This window comes from Cephus cinctus, unplaced genomic scaffold (genome assembly GCF_000341935.2).
Source record: "Cephus cinctus unplaced genomic scaffold, Ccin1 Ccin1_scaffold0814, whole genome shotgun sequence".
Lineage (NCBI taxonomy): Eukaryota > Metazoa > Arthropoda > Insecta > Hymenoptera > Cephidae > Cephus > Cephus cinctus.
Genome location: NW_014333409.1, coordinates 297,331 through 304,133, shown reverse-complemented (window position 1 = coordinate 304,133; position 6,803 = coordinate 297,331). Strand labels below are relative to the sequence as shown.

The 6,803-nt window shown below is 47.5% G+C and overlaps 1 protein-coding gene across 1 annotated transcript in view; it reads right to left on the bottom strand.

Annotated features, from left to right (window-relative positions):
- LOC107270751 (protein turtle) overlaps positions 1-5,734 on the bottom strand; it is a gene marked incomplete in the record, with an annotated part of 104,179 nt that extends 98,445 nt beyond the window's left edge. Inside the window, 2 exon segments of the mRNA XM_025088081.1 lie at positions 4,951-5,505; positions 5,579-5,734.
- Positions 5,735-6,803: the final 1,069 nt, after the last annotated feature.

Below are 6,803 nucleotides of genomic sequence, written 5' to 3'. Positions count from 1 at the left end.
TGGTCGTTCCCTCCGAGCCGTATCGCCCCGCGCCCCTCTCTTCGAACAGAGTGCTTTTCTTCCTGGTGTCGTGAACCAAGTTCAATCAAATCGAGACTGGTCTCTGTCCCATAGCCGGTTCCTCCGGTTCCTGCCCCTGCAACCCTTATTCCGATAGCGGAGTCACTCTCATCCCCCGGCTTTTACATCCCTGCCGAAGTGGTGCCAATCCGAACGACTCACTCGGTGGTATCAGGGGCCTGGGGAGGGCGGGAGGGAGGAGGGGGTTGAAACGGAATAAGATAAGGAACGTAATTACCCCCACCAAGGAGTATCAGTGCATTTCGATACGAGGATCCCAAAGTTACCGACCTAAAACTCACCCCCTGAACGATCATCCCCCCTCGAGGACGTCCATGACGAATATTAATTCGCCGTCAAACTCGAGAGATCAAAAAAGGACGTAGTCAATAAGGATACATACGTCGATCTTCTACCGTGGGTACTGGGGACTTCCTGTGAGACCGGCGACACCGCGCCAGCGGAGTAAAGAGGAGTTCACAGAGTATGTGGAAAGGAGCGCGTAGTAGCAGGGGGCCTGTAGAAGAGGGAGGGAGGAGGGGGGAGCCCGGTTAGACCTCTGTTATTCGAGATAATGATCCCTCGGAATGCGAAGCCCTGAGCACTTTCTTGCCGTATTAGGATACACCCTCTCCCGTCCTCTACCTGGGAGGAAGAAAGGTACCGAAGGTACAAGACCACGTGACCCCATAAACGGCAGGGTCCACAAGGTGGGTAACGTGCGAGAGTGAACTGTACGTGCGCGTACGGAGTTCGCGGATGCAGCGTGCAAATCGAACTAATTTCATCCCCGCCAAGCGGCACTGGCCAAGTTACAAGATGAGTGAGCAAGATCGGAAGGCCGAGAAAATACGTGTCTGTTACGAAATATCAAAAGATTTGTCAATCGTGTCCGCAGTAGCTACAGTCCGCGTATTAGCTGCCTGAGATGAGTGTACAGTCTGTTTCCCACGAGATAAAGCCTTGCACACATGTATGAGGAACGCGTCGTAAGCTTTTCCCACGCATAAAGCTACCGCGAACGGACTGCGCGTCGAAATTGGCATCGGCTCGGAACGTTCGGATAAGCCGGTCGTCGCTGCTATGGGGATACACATCGCGGCTTCTATACCCGGCTCAATCGCGAAAAGTGCCCTCGGCATCGAGCCGTACGATCTACCTACGTACCGGGTGGCAAGGTAAGTACCGGGTGGTACCTTCGGCAAGACGTTCGTAAAGGTTGTAAACGTTATGGAGCCTAGATTGGTGACGAAGGTATAGGGACACGTAAGACTCGTACGATACTTGCCGATATCTACGTGACGTATACATAGGGGAGCCTGACTGTGAGCTAAATCGATGAGAACTTAAAGGAAGTAGGTAGTAGATTGAGACGGTGAGTCGCGGTGAAAAGTATAGATTAGCTTATATATACAGTGTATACACAATGGCTTGCATACGCAAAGCTCCTTATAGCGGGTGTTCCAGGTGAGGAAAAAGAAAATGCGGTAAACTGGTATTGTCGTGAAAAGAAGAAGAAGAAAAAAAAAAAAAAAAGAAAGCAAAAATTCGGGCAAATATTCATGAACGTAGCAACCGGCGACAGAGGGCCGTACTCGGTGTTTCGCTCGAGAGGTGCTCCAAAAATTCAAAGGGGTTGAGAAATTTGCGGGCTCCCGCTGGAGGAGTGCACCGGGTACGTGACTGCAATGTGAACGGGCCTTTAGACGAGACGAGTTCGTAATACGAAACCAGGAGTGGCAACGAGGCAAATGCATAATGGACTTCTTCCCAAGTTCAGATCGACTTTTCGCACCTTGCGCTTTCCTGGGCTCGCGGGCCGTCTCGTGAATTAACCGGCGATCCGCGCATGCGCCGCGACCGCGATCCTTCCCTCTTGTTATTCTTGCTTCTCCGACCAGAGAAATTAGAAAGGGACCCGCTCGTCGAGAGTTTCGTAATGGACGCGCCCGTAGCCCTTCGGGGTAACTCATACGTGGGCCGCTGAGGTATACGAGGACAACAGCTGACGTCCGTTCGGAGGCAGAGAGGAAAAAAGGGAGGTAACGAGAAAAAGAGAGATAGATAGAGTGTGAGAGAGAGAGAGAGAGAGAGAGAGAGAGAGAGAGAGATTAAAAAAAGACATATACACGTACAAATCAACCAAGCGTAACGTTTCCGAATCGGAAATTCTATCAAGAGGTCAAGGAAGACCACGCAATCCACTACAGAGTAAACCGGTATAGCATACACAGGGGGTTTGAGAAGACAAGATAAAGGGAACGGGTCGAAGTACCTTGCACGAGGATACTGGTAGGTATGTACAACGTTCCCTCGAGGGGTGCGAGGATATACCACCCTGTGAATGGCCCTTCATTCGTAGCACAACGAACAATCAAACATTTACTGCTGCCATGTAAATCCCAACGAGAAGCACCGTCACTCGAGGCCAAGTGACGACCTTTCAAAATCATCCCTTCGTAGAAATCCGCCCTAAGCTAAGTGTTCGCAGTACAGTCTCCCTATTATGCGCAGCTAGACGTCTCCGTAGCGTCACTTTGGCGCGTGTGCGAGTTTCACCTCCCCCGCCCGGCGACCCTTCGGCGGGAAAAAAAAAATTCAAAAATTTATTTCACCCCAAAAAACATCTCTGACACGACCCCGCGCTTAACCGTTGTCTAAGAAACGCGTCAGACCGGGATTTAAAAAAAAAAACCCACCCTTAAAGGAATCACGTAAATGCAAGAGAAGCTTCGAGATAAATGACGTCATACAATCCTCATCCGGAGACCAAATATCTCGGGCGTCGACGTACCGCGTCGGGACACAGATGAGGTAGAGACACGCCCTGAGAACATTACGGAACCTTGGATAATAAATGCCATAACGATAACACCGGCCGGTATACGAACTGATCGGACCATTCCGGCTAGTAAACTTGGGGGATGAAAATACATGGGAGCATCGCGTATAAGGGTAGTCGGGCACCCTCTGTCCAGCCGGCCATATATTACAGTGAATGAGAGGGATTGCGAGTTGGAGGTATAGGATTACGGAAAAATCGATCCTGAGTAAAGCAAATAAAGGAGAGGGGGCGGGGGGAGGTGGGAGAGGATAAAATTATTTTTTTTTAACTACGTCAATATTTAACGATAGGTATTTCACCCTGCATTCATCAACCCCGTGTCCTGTGCGAATCCCATGAATTATGATGACCCCGGGTACCAAGGATGAGAGACACGAGCGTCTCTACCGAGCGGAGACATCGATGCCGCCCAGAAAGACGGTATTCTCAAGGGAGCCAACCGTGTACCTAACTTAAAGGTTGCCGCACACCGGGAACTGCCTAATTCAATTATACGGATGTCCCAAGCGCCGACGGACGTGGCCCACCTGTCCCTGCCAAATAATGTAGACTCCGATGGGCAGGACCTGCCGGGTGTCACAGGTGCCGGGTATACGCCTAGGGCAATTTCCAGGACAGTTGGCTACCCTGCTAGACCAGCTTCGGGTACCTTTGGCGAACCTTCCAAACTACCCCCCACCTGAATATTCATGAGAAGAGGGAAGAGAGCTTTAGGTGTCCGTAGTTAGGAACCGGGTAGAGGATGGTCCATGCGTCAGTCCCACGGTTACAAGCACAACGTGCCAGCTTCGTGGACCCGTAAAGTTCTACGAGGTAAACTTCAGCCTGGTCCACACCGCGCCGGTGGACGTCGAAGGATTTTCACTTCTGCTCCATTCCTACGTGTAACGCGGAGGTACCTCTGTTATCCTTGATGGAGCGCTGGAAGTCAACCGGGAGCTAACTTGGTACGTCACTGCAGGAGACGCATCAGCGAGAGCTTTGTGGATGAACCTGGTGGATTCGGAGCAGCGTCCGGGTGGCCGTGAGGGAGGAAGATGACAGGAGAAAATCGTGAGGAAAGATGCTGGTGTATGGGGACGGAGATGAGACTCTTTGAGCTTGGAATTTTGTACGGCTGAGTGCACGCGGGTAAATATTTATGTACGGCAGAAACCGGATGATATCCTTGCCGGAAGATGCCTCTGTACCGGAAGAGTAGCTGCCGTCTCGTGTCATTACTTGTTGAGAACGTCAATCTCGCGGTATATATATATATCTACATCTCCATATATATATATACGTATCGGCAAGGAGAAAAGTCGAGGAGTCTAGGAAATTAGAATGGAATCGCCATGGTGAGAGAATTCGAACTGTTGAGTGGATCTTATATTGATACCTATATATAGAGTTCAATGAACTCGCGATGTACCGGTATAGTATCAATGCCGGGCGCACGATTTCGATTTCTGTACGAATGGCCGATCGTTCGCTACGGTTCGTTCGATTCCACCCGGTCAACGACTGTCGTTTATAGATCGCTTGCACCTGACTCGCCTTTCCGCCGGAACCAACGTTCCCGCTTGCGAATGCGGTACGATTACGTGGGTGCGGGTAGTACCTACCTACCCACCTATCTAGTCATGGTATATATGTATATGCTTGTCTATATTGGAGTAACGCCATTGCTTGGGAACTCGATACAAGGCAACAATGGGATCGAATGTGCTCGTCCGTTTTTTTTTTTTTTTTTTTTTTTTTTTTTTTTTTTTTTTTTTTTTTTTTTTTTTTTTTTTTTTTAATTGAACTAGGGAAGACAAAATGGAAATGCTTGATTTTCGAAGAATCGAGGTACGGGACCTTAGGAGTGTTTTTAGGAAGAGAGGTGTGAAAGAGTGTCTTTAACGGGATATGAAGATTCCGAGGATACGTAGAGAAAAATTCGCGGGATTTTTAATGATGTCAAAAAACGAGGTAGATAATGTTTTATGGTGATTTTGTGATATTTTGGGAAAACTTCGTGGTTAGACTTAGATTGGTGTTATGTTGAAAAAATTTGACATTACCTTTAGACGTGGGAGATCTGGGAAATCCTGACGTCAAGCGGCCGGTCGGGTTGGTATAAAATCCAAAATAAAAAGGCACTAAGTCACGGAACACAAAAGCTCACTGAGGTTATGGCGATAGCACTGCGCGGGATTCAATTGTTACTTTCCATAGAGTAAATCTATTGAATATATTTGATACTTGGGTTTTCAATACGAGGTACGCGATCAAAGTCTATCGTTCTTCTCGCTTATTTTTTGAATGACAAATCCGTTAAGCATTCGCGGTAGCGCGACACGGTATATCAGAGATGAGGTTTAGGTGATCGCCGGCTATTTATAATCTTCTTGGAATTAATGGCAAAATAGGCGTCAAACATTTAAACGAGCGAGGGAATTTTGAAAATCGGAACGTAGCAGAGCAGTCTCCCGTTCGAGGCCCTGCCGGGTACTGGGGGTTTGAGCCGGGCTATCGAACGCACCTCCGTGCGTCAGCCAATCAGAAAGCTACCGCGTTAGAGTCGGCCAATCAGCTGCGAGTAGTTCCCAGTGGCGTAACGTCTGGTGGAGCGCTCTCTAGTGAGAAAAAAAAGTGAAGCATATCAACGTTACCGCGAGAATCATCACCGTGAAAATCAGTCCTGCTCACTTTTCCATGAATGGTATCAAGATTCTTCTTTAGCAAAAAAGATCCATGTCGAACAGGTTTACAAAAGATGAAAGATAGGTTTCTTAGAAATCGGTATATGCGACTGGCGCCATGATGTCTGATCCCACGCGATTTGTAGGATGTTTCGCTTTGAAAACTGAAATGAAATGGAACAGATGCGTTCAAACAAAAAATGCGTAGAAAAAAAATGTAAATACACAGAACATTTAAAGAAATTATCATTTAACGTCTTTCTCTTTGTTACCTTCACTGTATGCTCTTCCAAGATTTTTAATTGTGTTTATTTTCAACGATGGCAAGGGAGCAAAGACATACATGAATATTTTCTTTATAAACATAGCATCGACCTACCCGATAAACGTATAGACGAATCAAAGAGCCACATTCCGGTTGAGAATTTCACATAAGCAGGCAATGTAATAGCAGCAAACGTAACGAAACAGAGTAGAGACGATCGTGGTTAGTCGGCCGTTCCGTTTTGAGAGAACAATAGAAACTCAGTAACAATACGGCTGATGGGAAGGAGAGGCTTCAGCATCCCTTGGGCAATATTCAAAATGGGATTGGTCTAATGCGTATTAATACCTCTAATTTATGCGAGTCCATACAAAGTCCCATGACCCTTCCCAGACTTTCATGATCGATGATATATTTGAATAATTGAAAAAATGATCAGGGGATTCCCCCAACTTTTTACACATCTCTATCGCATTATTGAAGTGTCAAGTGAAATGATAAAAGCTGGTTATTGAAGTTGGTAGCAATACCAGGTGGTTGGTGTGCGACCGACCTTCTCATAGGCCGTTTCCTGTCTGTACACATAATCCCCCTCCCCTATATAAAGGAGAGTTCACCCGACGCCAGGCGTCGTTCCAGCCCTCAGTAACTGCGTCAGTCAATAGCCATTCGATGCATTGTTTTCTTGTTTCCGGTAGCAAAGTCGGACAATCGTTCCCTGATGTCGACCGATTCCTCCTCTACTGAATTTGCAATTCTCTTTCTACTTTCGTCCTATCTTATTTTCTCTTACTACTTTGACTTTGCTTCCTTCTCTCTTGGCGTCCTTTACATCGCTACGTAGTACCTGCAGCTTCCGCTTCCCGTGGGTATGTACCTTCTTGGTAAGGGTGGAGGATCAGACTATGGAGGAAGTTGAGGCGAGTGAGTGAGAGATATGAACTACTAGCGAAAGGATCAAACAAGA